Genomic DNA, 16302 nt, shown 5'->3' with positions numbered 1-16302 from the left:
TCAAGCAGTGAAGTGACATGATCTTGGCAAGGTTTTGGGAAAGATGAGCCACTTGGGAGGGGGGATGAGGATGATTTCCCAGGTGGCAAGGCCACAGAACCACACCAAAAAGAAAAACAGAGCAAAAACTAAATAAATTAAAAGAAAAGGAAAGGGCCAAAATCCAGGCTGTTACAAAAATAAAGGATTGAACTAAAATTTTATTCATCTAAAGCAAAATATCAAACTAAAATAAGTAAAGGCAAAAGATAGTCGGGATGATACGATACCGGGGCACCTCCCCCAAGCTTGGCGGAAGCCAAGGGGAGTGCTCATACCCGATACTCAGTTCTCTTTTGGTGATAAAGAAGAAGGTGGTGGTGATGAAGAAATCCTATCCTTGAGGATCAAGAGATTATCCAATCGACGGATGATGCTCTGGAGGTGGATGATGTGCTCTTGATGCAGAATATTTCACGGGTGAGATACTTATTTTGCACACGAACTGTTTCAATGATGCAAAAGGCTTCAATCTCGGTAGGAGTAAGATGAGCATAGTAAGGTTTAAGGATATCTTCCTCTTCCTCCTTGGCTAGAAGTGCTTGCTCGAAGACTAGAGGTTGATCTATGGTAAACTCCTTGCTCTCGTATCCCTTGATGGCTTCTACGGGCTCTTCTCTCTTTGGCTCGATCTTCATCAACAAGCATCCTCTTCCACGTTGTTGGAGGAAGAAGAATACATGATGCCTGGCCCAACAGATCTAATCGAAAATAGCAAGAAAGGAGAACAAAAGATTTCTTCGCGATAAAGTGGTCAATAGGTTCGGGAGGTATATAACGATTTTTTTATCTTGGGAAACAAGCAAGCCATAGAAAAACGGAGTCCGGAAGGTGCCCCAGGTAGGCACAACCCACCTGGGCGCACTTGGCTGCCAGGTGCGCCCTGGTGGCTTGTGCCCACCAGGGTACGCTTCCTGGAAGTTTCTTATTTTTCTAAATATTCCAAAACTGACGAAAAATATTTTTGCGGAGTTTTCAAAGTCCGTTTACTTACCGTATCACGTGTTCCGGAAGGACTCTTTTATATGTTCTTCCGGTGTCAAAGTTTGGATAATATTACTTTCAACATTAATGGGCGTACCTGAGATATAATGTTTTATTCGTTGCCCGTTAACAACCTTCGGGTTAGTACTTTCGGCATTATTTATTTTGATGGCTCCAGAATGATAAACCTCCTCGATGACATAGGGGCCTTCCCATTTTAAGAGGAGTTTTCCTGCAAAGAATCTAAAGCGAGAGTTGTACAAAAGAACATATTCTCCTACTTTAAACTCACGCTTTTGGATTCTTTTATCATGCCATCTTTTGACTTTTTCTTTAAACAACTTGGCATTTTCATAAGCTTGGGTTCTCCATTAATCTAATGAGCTAATATCAAATAACCTCTTTTCACCGGCAAGTTTGAAATCATAGTTGAGTTCTTTGATTGCCCAATATGCTTTATGTTCTAACTCAAGAGGCAAATGACAAGCTTTTCCATAAACCATTTTATAAGGAGACATACCCATAGGATTTTTATATGTTGTTCTATAAGCCCAAAGTGCATCATCTAATTCTTAGACCAATTCTTCCTGGACCTATTGACAGTCTTTTGCAAGATTAATCTTATTTCTCTATTGCTAAGTTCAACTTGACCACTAGATTGAGGATGATAAGGTGATGCAATTCTATGGTTAACATCATACTCCCTCCATTCCTTTATATAAGGTGTATTATTTTTGGCACGGTGACCAAGGCACATGATTATGGACATGTTAGGACTAAATTACCCAAAGAAAATTTATTGGTTTGTGGCAGGTAAATCAGTTAGTCCAGGAAAGTATGAGATACATGTAATCGAGAGAGATAGGGATATTTTCCTTCTTTTGCTACAAGGAGGGATACAGACAATCAAGAAAGAGATACTTTCCTTTTTCTGGTGGGCTAAAAGGGGAATTATGAGGAATTAGAAGAAATGCACCTTACATTATGGAAATTTTTCAAAAAACAAATACACCTTATATAAAGGAACGGAGGGAGTACTTGGCAAGCATTTGACGGAAAGCACCATGAATAAAGTGTGAACCACCATCAGTCATTAAATATCTAGGGACTCCAAACCTTGGGAAAATAACTTCCTAAAGCATTTTAATAGAGGTGTTGTGATCAGCACTGCTGGTTGGAATTGCTTCTACCCGTTTAGTAACATAATCAACAGCAGCCAAAATATGTGTATACCCATTAGAGGAAGGAAAAGGTCCCATGTAATCAAATCCCCAAACATCAAATGGTTCAACAGCAAGTGAATAATTCATAGGAATTTCTTGACACTTACCGATATTACCTATTCTTTGGCATTCATCACAAGATAAGACGAACTTACGAGCATCCTTGAAGAGAGTAGGCCAATAAGATCCAAATTACAATACCTTGTGAGCAGTTCTATCTCCAGCATGATGCCCTCCATAAGCTTCGGAGTGGCATTTCCATAGTATTTGTCCCTGTTCATGCTTAGGTACACAATGTCAAATAATACCATCTACTCTTTCTTTATAAAGATGTGGGTCATCCCAAAAGTAATGTCTTAAATCATAGAAGAATTTTTTCTTTTGTTGATATGTAAAACTAGGTGGTAAATATTTAGCAACAATGTAATTAGCATAGTCAGCATACCAAGGAGTGTTGTGAGCAACATTTATTGCAGCTAAGTGCTCATCAGGAAAACTATCATCAATAGGTAGTGGGTCATCAGGCACATTTTCAAGCCTAGACAAGTTATCAGCTATGGGGTTCTCAGCTCCTTTCCTATCAGTGATATGTAAATCAAATTCTTGTAGCAAGAGAACCCATCGAATAAGTCTAAGTTTAACATCTTTCTTTTCCATAAGATATTTAATAGCAACATGATCGGTGTGAACAATTACTTTTGAATCAACAACGTAAGTCTAAATTTATCACAAGCAAACACCACTGCTAAGAATTCTTTTTCAGTAGTAGCATAATTTCGTTGAGCACTATCTAGAGTTTTACTAGCATAATGAATAACATTCAGTTTCTTAGCAACTCTTTGTCCCAGAACAACACCAACATCATAATCACTAGCATCACACATAATTTCAAAAGGCAAGTTCCAATCATGTGGTTGAACAATAGGTGCAGAAATTAAGGTTTTCTTGAGTGTTTCAAAGGCTTCTAAATAATCATCATCAAAAACAAAAGGAATGTCCTTTTGCAAAAGGTTTGTAAGAGGCCTAGAAATTTTATAAAAGTCTTTGATAAATCTCCTATAGAAACCAGCATAACCTAGGAAACTACGAATACCTTTGATATCTTTAGGACATGACATTTTCTCAATTGCATCTACCATAGCTTTGTCCACTTCAATACCTCTTTCAGAAATTTTATGACCCAAGACAATGCCTTCATTAAACATAAAGTGGCACTTCTCCCAATTCAAGACAAGATTTGTTTGTTCACATGTCCGCAAAACTCGATCAAGATTTCTTAAACAATCATCAAAAGACTTCCCATAAACAGATAAATCATCCATCAAAACCTCAACAATCTTTTCACAGAAGTCAGAGAATATAGCAGTCATACATCTTTGAAAGGTAGCAGGTGCATTGCATAAACCAAAACACATACGTCTATAAGCATAAGTTCCAAAGGGACAAGTAAAAGTGGTATTTTCTTGATCGGGTTGAGAAACAGGTATTTGTGAAAAACCAGAATAACCATCAAGGAAGCAAAAATGTGTGTGCTTAGATAATATTACTAGCATTTGATTAATAAAAGGCAGAGGGTAATGATCTTTTCTAGTTGCTTTGTTTAATTTTCTAAAATCAATTACCATTCTATAACCTGTAACAATTCTTTGTGGAATAAGTTCATTCTTATCATTAGGAACAACAGTAATACCTCCCTTTTTGGGGACACAATGAACAAGACTTACCCATCTACTGTCAGCTATGGGATAGATCATACCTGCTTCTAGAAGTTTTAATATTTCCATTCTTACCACTTCTTTCATCTTCGGATTTAACCGATGTTGGTGATCAACAACGGGTTTAGCATCAGGTTCCATATTAATATTGTGCTGACATAGAGTGGGACTAATGCCCTTTAAATCATCAAGAGTATATCCAATAGCAGCTCGGTGCTTCCTTAGAACTTCCAATAATCTTTTTTCTTCATGTTCTGAAAGGTTAGCACTAATAATAACAGGATATATCTTCTTTTCATCAAGATAAGCATATTTCAAAGTGTCTGGCAATTGTTTTAATTCAAACACAGGATCACCTTTAGGTGGAGGAGGACCTCCTAGAGTTTCAATAGGCAAATTGTGTTTAAGTAGAGGACGTTGTTCAAAGAAAATCTTATCTATTTCATTTCTTTCATGCATATGTAATTCATTTTCATGGTCTAGCAAATATTGTTCTAGTGGATCAGTAGGAGGCACAACAATAGAAGCAAGGCCAATTAATACATCTTTACTAGGCAATTCTTTTTCATGAAGTTCTCTACTAAACTTGGAAAAATTAAACTCATGAGACTCATCACCAAAACTAACACTGATAGTTTGTTTCTCATAGTCTATTCTAGCATTAACAGTGTTCAAGAAAGGTCTACCAAAGATAATGGGGCAGAAGTCATCTTTTGGGGAACCGAGAACAAGAAAATCAGTAGGGTATTTTATTTTCCCACACAAGACTTCAACATCTCTAACAATCCCAATTAGTGATATAGTGTCTCTATTAGCAAGTTTGATAGTGACATCTATGTCTTCTATCACTGCGGGTGCTATGTCATTCATAATTTCTTGATATAAGGAATAAGGAATAGCACTCACGCTAGCACCTAGTCACATAAACCATGATAACAGTGATCTCCTATTTTAACTGAGACAACGAGCATGCCAACAACATGTCTGTGTTTATCCTTTTTATCAGGTTTGGCAATTCTAGCAGCTTCTTCACAGAAGTAAATAACATGCCCATCTACATCTTCTTCCAAGAGATCCTTAACCATAGCAATACTAGGTTCTACTTTAATTTGTTCATCAGGTTTAGGTGTTCTAATATAACTTCTGTTGATCACAGTTGAGACTTTAGTATGTTCCTTTATCCTAACAGGCAAAGGTGGTTTCTCAATATAAGCAGTAGGAACAACTGGGTCTACATTATAAATTATACTTTCTTCTTTAACTGGTACCGGTTCTTTAATTTCTTCTTTAATAGGTGGGTCATATTTAAACCACTTCTCTTTAGGGAGATCAACATGAGTAGCAAATGATTCACAAAAGGAGGCTACTATCTCAGAGTCAAGTCCATATTTAGTGCTAAATTTTTGAAAAGCATCAGTATTCGTAAAAGATTTAACACAGTCATACTTAAGTTTAATACCTGACACTTTACCTTCGTCGAGTTCCCAATCTTCAGAGTTGCATTTAATTCTTTCCAAAATATCCCACCGGAATTCAATAGTCTTCTTCATAAAAGAACCAGCACAAGAAGTATCAAGCATGGTTTGATCATTACGAGAAAGCCGAGCATAAAAATTCTGGATAATAATTTCTCTCGAGAGATCATGATTGGGGCATGAGTGTAACATTGACTTCAGCCTCCACCAAGCTAGAGCGGTACTTTCTCCTTCACGAGGCCAAAAATTACATATATAATTCCGATCACGATGAACTAGATGCATAGGATAAATTTTTTGATGGAACTCCAATTTCAATCGATTCCAATTCCAGGATCCAATATCATCGCATAGCCTATACCATGCCAATGTTTTTCCCTTCAAAGATAAAGGGAAAACCTTCTTCATAAATTCATCTCCTGGTAAACCTGCAAGCTTGAACAATCCACAAATTTGTTCTACATATATCAAGTGCATATCAGGATGTTCAGTTTCGTCCCCTACATAAGGATTAGCTAGCAGTTGCTATATCATACCCGAAAGAATTTCATATTCAATATTTTTAGTAGGTGCAGTAGGTTGAGGGGTAGGTAATTGTGGTTCCGGTCGAGGTGAAGATACCCCAAACAAACCCCTCATAGGATTGTTTTCCATAGTAACAAGTGGCAAAAAATTTAGCACACTATATAAATGTTTCCTTACCAAATTCCACTTACCAAAGGCGCTCCACTCCCCAGCAACGGTGCCAGAAAATAGCCTTGATGACCCACAATTATAGGGGGTCAATTGTAGCTCTTTTCGATAAGTAATAGTGTCGAACTCAACGAGGAGCAGAAGGAAATGACAAGTGGTTTTTAGCAAGGTAATGTCTGCAAGTGCTGAAATTGTAAGTAATAGAGTAGTTTGATAGCAAGATAATTTGTAACGAGCATGTAATGATAATAGTAGCAAAAGTGCAGCAAGGTAGCCCAATCCTTTTGAGGCAAAGGACAAGCCAAAACGGGTTCTTATGATAAGCAAAGCGCTCTTGAGGATACACGATCCAGTCACTTTCACCATGTTGGTTTGATTCGTGTTCGCTACTTTGATAATTTGATATGTGGGTGGACCGGTGCTTAGGTGTTGTTCTTACTTGAACAAACCACCTACTTATGATTAACCCTCCCGCAAGCATCCGCAACTACGAGAAAAGTATTAAGAATAAATTTTAACCATAGCATTAAACTTTTGGATCCAATTGGTCCCTTACGGAATAACGCATAAACTGGGGTTTAAGTTTCTGTCACTCTCGCAACCCATCATCTAATTGCTACTCCACAATGCATTCCCTTAGGCCCAAATATGGTGAAGTGTCATGTAGTCGACGTTCACATGACACCACTAAGGGAATCACAACATACATACTATGAAAATATCGAACACATATCAAGTTCACATGATTTCTCCCATGACCTCAAGAACAAAAGTAACTACTCACAAATGATAATCATGCTCAAGATCAGAGGGGTATTAAATAGCATATTGGATCTGAACATATAATCTTCCACCAAATAAACCATGTAGTAATAAACTACAAGATGTAATCAACACTACTAGTTATCCGCAAGCACCAATCTATAGTTCCGGTAACAAGATTGAACCCAAGATATGAACTAGGGTTTGAGATGAGATGGTGTTGTTGAAGATGTTGATGGAGATTGCCCTCCCCAAGATGGGAGAGTTGTTGGTGATGATGATGACGATGATTTCCCCCTCTGGGAGGGAAGTTCCCCTGGCGGAATCGCTCTGCTGGAGGGCAAAAGTGCTCCTGCCCAAATTCCGCCTCAAGACGGCGGCGCTCCGTCCCGAAAGTCATCTCTTTATTTTTTTCTAGGTCAAAATGACTTATATACCAAAATATGGGCACCGAAGGTGGGCCTGGGTGAGCACAACCCACCAGGGCGCGCCTGGGCTCCCTAGCGTGCCCTAGTGGGTTTTGCCCACCTGGTGGGCCTCCTCCAGTACTTATTTGCTCCAATATTCATCATATATAACATAAAATTCTCCGTGAAGTTTCAGCATGTTTGGAGTTGTGCAAAATAGGTAGCCTGGCATGGCTTTTCCAGGTCCAGATTTCCAACTGTCGGAATTCTCCCTCATTGTGTATACCTTGCATATTATGAGATAAAAGGCATTAGAATTACTCCAAAAATCATTATTATGGCTAAAAACATCATAAATAACAGTAGGAAAACATGATGCAAAATGGAGAGTTGGATGAGGAAATTTACATGGAACAACAAGATGGGTTTGTAGTAGATGGTCAGGAAGGAAAAGTGTGCAAGTTGCTGAAGTATTTGTATGGACTTAAGCAAGCACCCAAGAAGTGGCATGAGAAGTTTGAAAGAACTTTAACATCTGTAGGCTTTGTTGTTAACGAAGCTGATAAATGTGTGCACTATCGCCATTGTGGGGGCGAGGGAGTTATCCTTTGCTTGAATGTTGATGACATACTGATTTTCGGAACAAATCTGAATGTTATTGAGGAGGTCAAGGATTTTCTATCTCGCTGTTTTGAGATTAAGGATTTAGGAGTGGGTGATGTCATTCTGAACATCAAGTTGTTGAGAGACGATGATGGTGGGATTACATTGCTTCAATCTCACTATGTGGAAAAGATCTTGAGTTACTTTTGGCTATAGTGACTGCAAGCCCTCTCCAACACCATATGATGCTAGAGTGCTGCTTCGAAAGAATCGAAGAATTGCTAGAGATCAATTGAAATATTCTCAGATTATTGGCTCGCTTATGTACTTAGCCAGTGCTACAAGACCTGACATCATTTTTGCTTTTAGCAAACTAAGTCGGTTTGTCTCAAAACCAGGAGATGTGCATTGGAAAGCTCTAGAGAGAGTTTTGCGTTATTTGAAAGGCACTGCGAATTATGGAATTCACTACACTGGGCACCCAAAGGTGCTTGAAGGGTATAGTGACTCAAACTGGATTTCAGATGTTGATGAGATAAAGGCCACGAGCGGTTATGTATTCACTCACGGAGGTGGCACTGTTTCTTGGGAGTCTTGCAAGCAGACCATCTTAATGAGGTCAACAATGGAAGTAGAACTCACAACACTAGATACAACTACGGTCGAAGCATATTGGCTTCATCGGCTCTTAAATGACTTGTCGGTTGTTGAGAAACCTTGATGGAAATATGCCCTAGAGGCAATAATAAAGTTGTTATTTTACATTTCCTTATATCATGATAAATGTTTATTATTCATGCTAGAATTTTATTAACCGAAAACTTGATACATGTGTGGATACATAGACAAAACACTGTGTCCGTAGTAAGCCTCTACTAGACTAGCTCGTTAACCAAAGATGGTTAAGTTTCCTAACCATAGACATGTGTTGTCATTTGATGAACGGGGTCACATCATTAGGAGAATGATGCGATGGACAAGACACATCTGCTAGCTTAGCATGTTGATCGTTCAGTTTTATTGGTATAGCTTTCTCCATGTCATATACACATTCCTTTGACTATGAGATTATGCAACTCCCGGATACCGGAGGAATACCTTGTGTGCTATTGCTACCTCTTGAGCACTGCGTTGGTTTTCCCCGAAGAGGAAGGGATGATGCAGCAAAGTAGCGTAAGTATTTCCCTCAGTTTTTGAGAACCAAGGTATCAATCCAGTAGGAGGCTACGCGCGAGTCCCTCGTACCTGCACAAAACAAATAAATCCTCGCAACCAACGCAAATAGGGGTTGCCAATCCCTATAGGGCCACTTACGAGAGTGAGATCTGATAGATATGATAAGATAATATTTTTGTTATTTTTGTGATAAAGATGCAAGGTAAAATAAAGGCAAAGTAAATAGCAAAGGAAATAACTAAGTAGTAGGAGATCAATATGATAAAGATAGACCCGGGGGCCATAGGTTTCACTAGTGTCTTCTCTCGAGAGCATAAGTATTCTACGGTGGGTGAACAAATTACTGTTGAGAAACTGACAGAATTGAGCATAGTTATGAGAATATCTAGGCATGATCATGTATATAGGCATCACGTCCGAGACAAGTAGACCGACTCCTGCCTGCATCTACTACTATTACTCCACTCATCGACCGCTATCCAGATGCATCTAGAGTATTAACTTAAAAAATAGAGTAACACCTTAAGCAAGATGATATGATGTAGAGGGATAGACTCATGCAATATGAAGAAAACCCCATCTTGTTATCCTCGATGGCAACAATACATTACGTGCCTTGCTGCCCTTACTGTCACCGGGAAAGGACACGGCAAGATTCAACCCAAAGCTAAGCACTTCTCCCATTGCAAGAAAGATCAATCTAGTAGGCCAAACCAAACTGATAATTCGAAGAGACATGCAAAGATAACCAATCATACATAAAAGAATTCAGAGAAGATTCAAATATTGTTCATAGATAGACTTGATCATAAACCCACAATTCATCGGTCTCAACAAACACACCGCAAAATGAAGATTACATCGAATAGATCTCCACAAGAGAGGGGGAGAACATTGTATTAAGATCCAAAAAGAGAGAAGAAGCCATCTAGCTACTAACTATGGACCCGTAGGTCTGAGGTAAACTACTCACACTTCATCGGAGGGGCTATGGTGTTGATGTAGAAGCCCTCAGTGGTCGATGCCCCCTCCGGCGGAGCTCCGGAACAGGCCCCAAGATGGGATCTCGTGGATACAGAAAGTTACGGTGATGGAATTAGGGTTTTGGCTCTGTATCTGATCGTTTGGGGGTACATGGATATATATAGGAGGAAGGAGAACGTCGATGGAGCAACAGGGGGCCCACGAGGGTGGAGGGCGCGCCTGGGGTAGGCAGGCGCGCCCCCTACCTCGTGGCCTCCTCTCTTGTGCCTTGACGTAGGGTCCAAGTCTCCTGGGTCTTATTTGTTGAGAAAATCACATTCCCGAAGGTTTCATTCCGTTTGGACTCCGTTTGATATTCCTTTTGTTCGAAACCCTAAAACAAGCAAAAAACATCAATTCTGGGCTCGGCCTCCGGTTAATAGGTTAGTCCCAAAAATAATATAAAAGTGGATAGTAAAGCCCAATAATGTCCAAAACAGTAGATAATATAGCATGGAGCAATCAAAAATTAAAGATACGTTGGAGACGTATCAGCTATCAAACGTCACAATGTAACTGGGTGATTTTAAAGATGCTCTACAGGTATCTCCGAAGGTATTTGTTGGGTTGGCATAGATCGAGATTAGGATTTGTCACTCCGAGTATCGGAGAGGTATCTCTGGGCCCTCTCGGTAATGCACATCATAATAAGCCTTACAAGCAATGTGACTAATGAGTTAGTTGCAAAATGATGCATTACGGAACGAGTAAATAGAATTGCTGGTAACAAGATTGAACTAGCTATGAAGATACCGACGATCGAATCTCAGGCAAGTAACATGTCAATGACAAAGGGAATAACGTATGTTGTCATTACGGCACGACCGATAAAGATCTTCGTAGAATATGTGGGAACCAATATGAGCATCCAGGTTCCGTTGTTGGTTATTGACCAGAGAGGTGTCTCAGTCATGTCTAGATAGTTATCGAACCCGTACGGTCCGCACGCTTAACGTTCGATGATGATTTTGTATTATATAAGTTATGCGATTTGGTGATCGAATGTTGTTAGGAGTCCTGGATGAGATCACGGACATGATGAGAAGTATCGAAATGGTTGAGAGGTAAAGATTCATATATTGGACAATGATATACGGACACCAGAAGTGCTCCGGGGGTATCGGGTACATATCGGGTCACCGGAAGGGGTTTTGGGCATCCCCCGAGCAACTACATGGGCCTAATGGGCCAACAAGGGGACAGACCAGCCCCTAAGGGGTTGGTAGGAGTCCCGGCTCGGGGGCGGGGGTATCTTACTTCTTTTCCTCTGCGTTCGAGGGTATATAAACTTTGTTTGATTAAGGGAATTAGAGAATAGAGAGCAATGGGATAGGAATGCTCACGGGAATGCAGGTACCGTTACCCAGGGTCAAAGCTAGAAGCTATATCTTGACTGCTGGAACAAAAGACCGATGAGTATTGTGCCCCATGTAGGCCAAAATAAAGGGGAAGAAAGAGGGGAAGAGAGAAAGGAAGGGGAGCAATTCGGCCTCCCCCTTCCTTCTCTCCTCCCTCCTCCTTCCTTCCCCCTCCGGATGAATATGGAAGGGGGGAGGCCGAATTGGGAGGCGCCCAAGTAGGAATCCTCTTACTTGGGGCGCCCCCTTGGCTGCCTCTCCCCCCTCCAACCTATATATATGAAGGGGGCACCGCTAGAACACACAACATTGATTCCTAGCCGTGTGCGGCGCCCCCCTCCACAGTTTACGCCTCCGGTCATATTGTCGTAGTGCTTAGGCGAAGTCCTGCGCGAATCACTTCACCATAACCGTCACCACGCTATCATGCTGACGAAACTCTCCCTCGACACTTTGCTAGATCAAGAGTTCAAGGGATGTCATCGAGCTGAACGTGTGCAGAACTCGGAGGTGTCGTACGTTCGGTGCTTGATCGGTCGGAATGAGAAGAAGTTCGACTACATCAACCGCGTTGTCAAATGCTTCCGCTTTTGGTCTACGAGGGTATGTGTACACACTCTCCCCCTCTCGTTGCTATGCATCTCCTAGATAGATATTGCGTGAGCGTAGGATTTTTTTAAATTGCATGTTGCATTCCCCAACAAACCTGTACCGGGTGTCCTTATGAACTGCGACAATCAAATTGTGATCATGAAAGTGATAAGCTCAAAGGATAACATGAAGTCATCAAGACACGTTCAGAGAAGGTTAAAATCTACTAGGAAAATGAAAAACTCTAGAGTTATTGCATTGGATTATATCCAAACATCTAAAAATCTGGCAGATCCTTTTACTAAGGGTCTATCACATGACTGGATAGATAATGCATCAAAGGAGATGGGTATAAGACCCGCAATATGAGTTGTTCACAGTGGTAACCTAGTCTATGTGATCGGAGATCCCGTGAATTAGATGTGGAAGACAAGCTGTTGGTCAACTCAGAGGAGAGTATCCTTACTGTTAACAATACCACTCCATGAAGATGCAATACTCTCCTAAATCTGCATGGCAGGTTGATGTATATATTAATGTGTTCTAAATGGTTCATTTAAGCAGAGATGTTCTCCTACAGAACATCTTTTGAAGAACACACCTATATGAGCCGGATTTTCAAACGTCGCAATCTATGAGAGTAGGGTTCTCTCTAGCAAACTCGTGAAAGGTCACGGAGTATGACGCATAAGCTCCACCCACGGGGAAGACCCACGGTAGCCTAGTATTGGTCAAGGCTTTGTGTGAAGCTAGATTCACAGAAAACTTGTAGTTCAAGGCCCAGACCACTGTTCAAGTTGCTTAATAGTGTAGCATAGAGTTCTAGGTAGAAGTTCAACTTAACAGTCTCCACTGCAATACCTCTATATAAAACTTTCAGAAATTCCTAATAAATCCTAGAGGCCCACTTAGCCCATTCGTGCAAGGCAAGGGGCACTACTAAAGTTTAGTCCCACATTTCTAGTTTAGAGGGAGTTGGACCTTTTTATAAGGAAGGTTCTTTCCCCACATGTATGAGCATGAGAACAAGAGGGACATCCACGTGCGCTCCTCCTCCGCTGCCCGCCTTGCCACACCTCATCACAACGCGCCGCGGGTTGCAGGAATGAGTCGGGCCAATGTCTAAATTTTTGCCAGGCACGACGGGTAACGAAAGGTCACGCGGGAGCTGAAATGTTTTTCTGTAGTGCACACTAAATCCGAATGGCGCGCCTCTTCTGCAGAAGTCCGTTTGCTTTGCCTCCCTCTTTTGCTTCATCTCTCGTTGCTGGCCTCTCGCCTCCTTCTCTTGCGCCTATAAAAGGGAGGTCGCTCCTCTCAGAGAGGTGCACCAGAACTTCTTCCTCTCGCCACCGGTTCCAATCTCTGAGCTGCTGCTGTCTTCCTCATCACGGCTTGCGGCATGCACCGCGAGTCGGGACAGTAGGCCTCTGAAACCCCATCGCTTTGAGTCCTATACGGGAGAAGGGTGATAAGCATTTTGGGGAGCACTCTACGCGACTACTAACCGGTTCATCACGGATGCTCCGGACACCAACGACTACTTCCCCAACAACGACTTCTTCCCCGACATCGACAATCTCTTCGACGACATGGTTGGCGAGGATGTCGACCCCAAGTCCAGTGCTTCTGTTGCTGCTGTTGTTCCGTACGTGTTCTTGCTCTTTCTGTTAGAGGTCCTGCCACAGTTCCTTGTTCTAGTGTTTGCCCTACATTTGTTAAGTTCTACTTCATATATGCAACTTGCTCTATTGTCTGCTCTAGATATGTTTGACTATAGTTCATATATGCAGATGCTATTTACCTTCTCTCTGTCAGATCACATGACTTGTTTTATCTCTGCTATAAGTCACGCTTTATCTAGTATTTCTGTTAATAAAATCATTCGGTAAATTGCTCATATTTCCAACACTTCCATGAGGAGGAAATAACGACTTGTAATCTTAGGGCATCTCAAATGCGGACCCTTAAACCACCCGCAACCGTTCAGATCGCGCGGTCCGGACGTGTTTGGCCATCCTACACGGTTCTGTATCGATCCGTTCGGTGGTTCGAATGCCATTTTTCTGCCAAGCCGGAAGTCAACTAGGGGTGTGGGGCTTTGCAGGCGTCCGGATTGCTGCCACACAAGCGTCCGACAACCCTGGCCCAGCCAAAAACACTCCCTCGCCAGCGCCCTTTCCCGTCCAAAGCGGTCAATACCATTCCTGAGCGTCAGTGCCACATTCATTCTGGCTCAAGAGTGGACGTGACCTCTCATATTGCTCCGGCATTGAAGCGGCATGCCGGCCAAGCGCATCACCCTCGCCTCATGCGGCTACTCCTTGTCCAAATGAAAGCCCGTTCATCCGCCTCCCTGCATTAAAAATGTGCGGTTGCCGAGGAACCTGCTCCGGCGCCACCCGTGCATCTGTCTGCCGCCCACCATTAACCACCTCACCGCATGCCCTACCATCTGCCTGCTATTTAAACCCCAGGCCCAGAAACAACTTCATCCAACCTCCTCCACTCTCTATCTCCTCTCAGCACCACACGCGACATGGCCTCCTCGAGCTCCAAAGTCCTCTGGGACAACCTCTCGTCCAAGCAAAAGAAGGAGATCATCGCCATTGCAACTGGGCTGGCAGGCCGGCACACGGACGAGCTCACTGGAGGCCAGCGCTGCGGAGGACCCAATGTAAGAGGCGGTCGATGACGAGCCACTGCCAATGTCATCGCCGGCCCATGCCAGCATCACCATGGGCAAGACTCGTGCTCACTACACCGACATGGTGTTGACAGGCGCAGCCCGAAGATGAAGGAAATATGCCCTAGAGGCAATAATAAAGTTGTTATTTATATTTCCTTATATCATGATAAATGTTCATTATTCATGCTAGAATTGTACTAACCAGAAACTTAGTACATGTGTGAATTCATAGACAAACATAGTGTCCCTAGTATGCCTCTACTTGACTAGCTCGTTAATCAAAGATGGTTAAGTTTCCTAGCCATGGACATGTGTTGTCATTTGATGAACGGGATCACATCATTAGAGAATGATCTGATGGACTAGACCCATCCGTTAGCTTAGCACTATGATCGTTTAGTTTATTGCTATTGCTTTCTTCATGACTTATACATATTTCTATGACTATGAATTATGCAACTCCCGAATACCGGAGGAACACTTAGTGTGCTATCAAACGTCACAACATAACTGGGTGATTATAAAGATGCTCTACAAGTGTCTCCTTCTTCTCCTACATGGACTAAGAAAGGGGGAAACCTACTCTTACTAGGAGTAGGAATCCCCCCTTTGGGTGCGCCCCTTGAGGCCGGCCCTCCTCTTCCTCCCCTCCTTTATATGCGGGGGAAGGGGCACCCCATATACACACAAGTTGATCTCTTTAGCCGTGTGCGGTGCCCCCCTCCACAGATTTCCACCTCGGTCATATTGTCATAGTGCTTAGGTGAAGCCCTGCGTCGGTAACTTCATCATCACCGTCAACACACCGCCGTGCTGAGAAAATCTCCCTCGACCTTACCTAGATCTAGAGTTCGAGGGACATCACCGAGTTGAACATGTGCAGATCACGGAGGTGTTGTGCGTTCTGTACTTGATCGGTTGGATCGCGAAGACGTTTGACTAGAATAAATGCATTACTTAACGCTTCCGCTTTCGGTCTATGAGGGTACGTAGACACACTCTTCCCTCACGTTGCTATGCATCCCTAGATAGATTGTGACACCCCCGATTTGACCGTACACTAATCATACACGAAAATGTGTACGATCAAGATCAAGGACTCACGGGAAGCTATCACAACACAACTCTAGACACAAACTAAAATAATACAAGCTTTATATTACAAGCCAGGGGCCTCGAGGGCTCGAATACAAGAGCTCGATCATAGACGACTCAGCGGAAGCAACAATATCTGAGTACAGACATAAGTAAACAAGTTGCCATAAGATGGCTAGCACAAACTGGGATACATATCAAAAGAGGCGCGGGCCTCCTGCCTGGGATCCTCCTAAACTACTCCTGGTCGTCGTCAGCGGCCTGCATGTAGTAGTAGGCACCTCCATTGTAGTAGGAGTCATCGTCGATGGTGGTGTCTGGCTATTGGAATCCAACATCTGGTCGCAACAACCGGGTATAGAAAGGGAAAGGGGAGAAAAGCAACCATGAGTACTCATCCAAAGTACTCGCAAGCAAGGAGCTACACTACATATGCATTGGTATCAATGAAAGGGGTAGTATATGTGGA

Source organism: Triticum aestivum, chromosome 5A, assembly GCF_018294505.1.
Source record: "Triticum aestivum cultivar Chinese Spring chromosome 5A, IWGSC CS RefSeq v2.1, whole genome shotgun sequence".
NCBI classification, from domain to species: Eukaryota; Viridiplantae; Streptophyta; class Magnoliopsida; order Poales; family Poaceae; genus Triticum; species Triticum aestivum.
The sequence above is the reverse complement of the archived record's forward strand: the minus strand, read 5'-3'. Positions refer to the sequence as shown.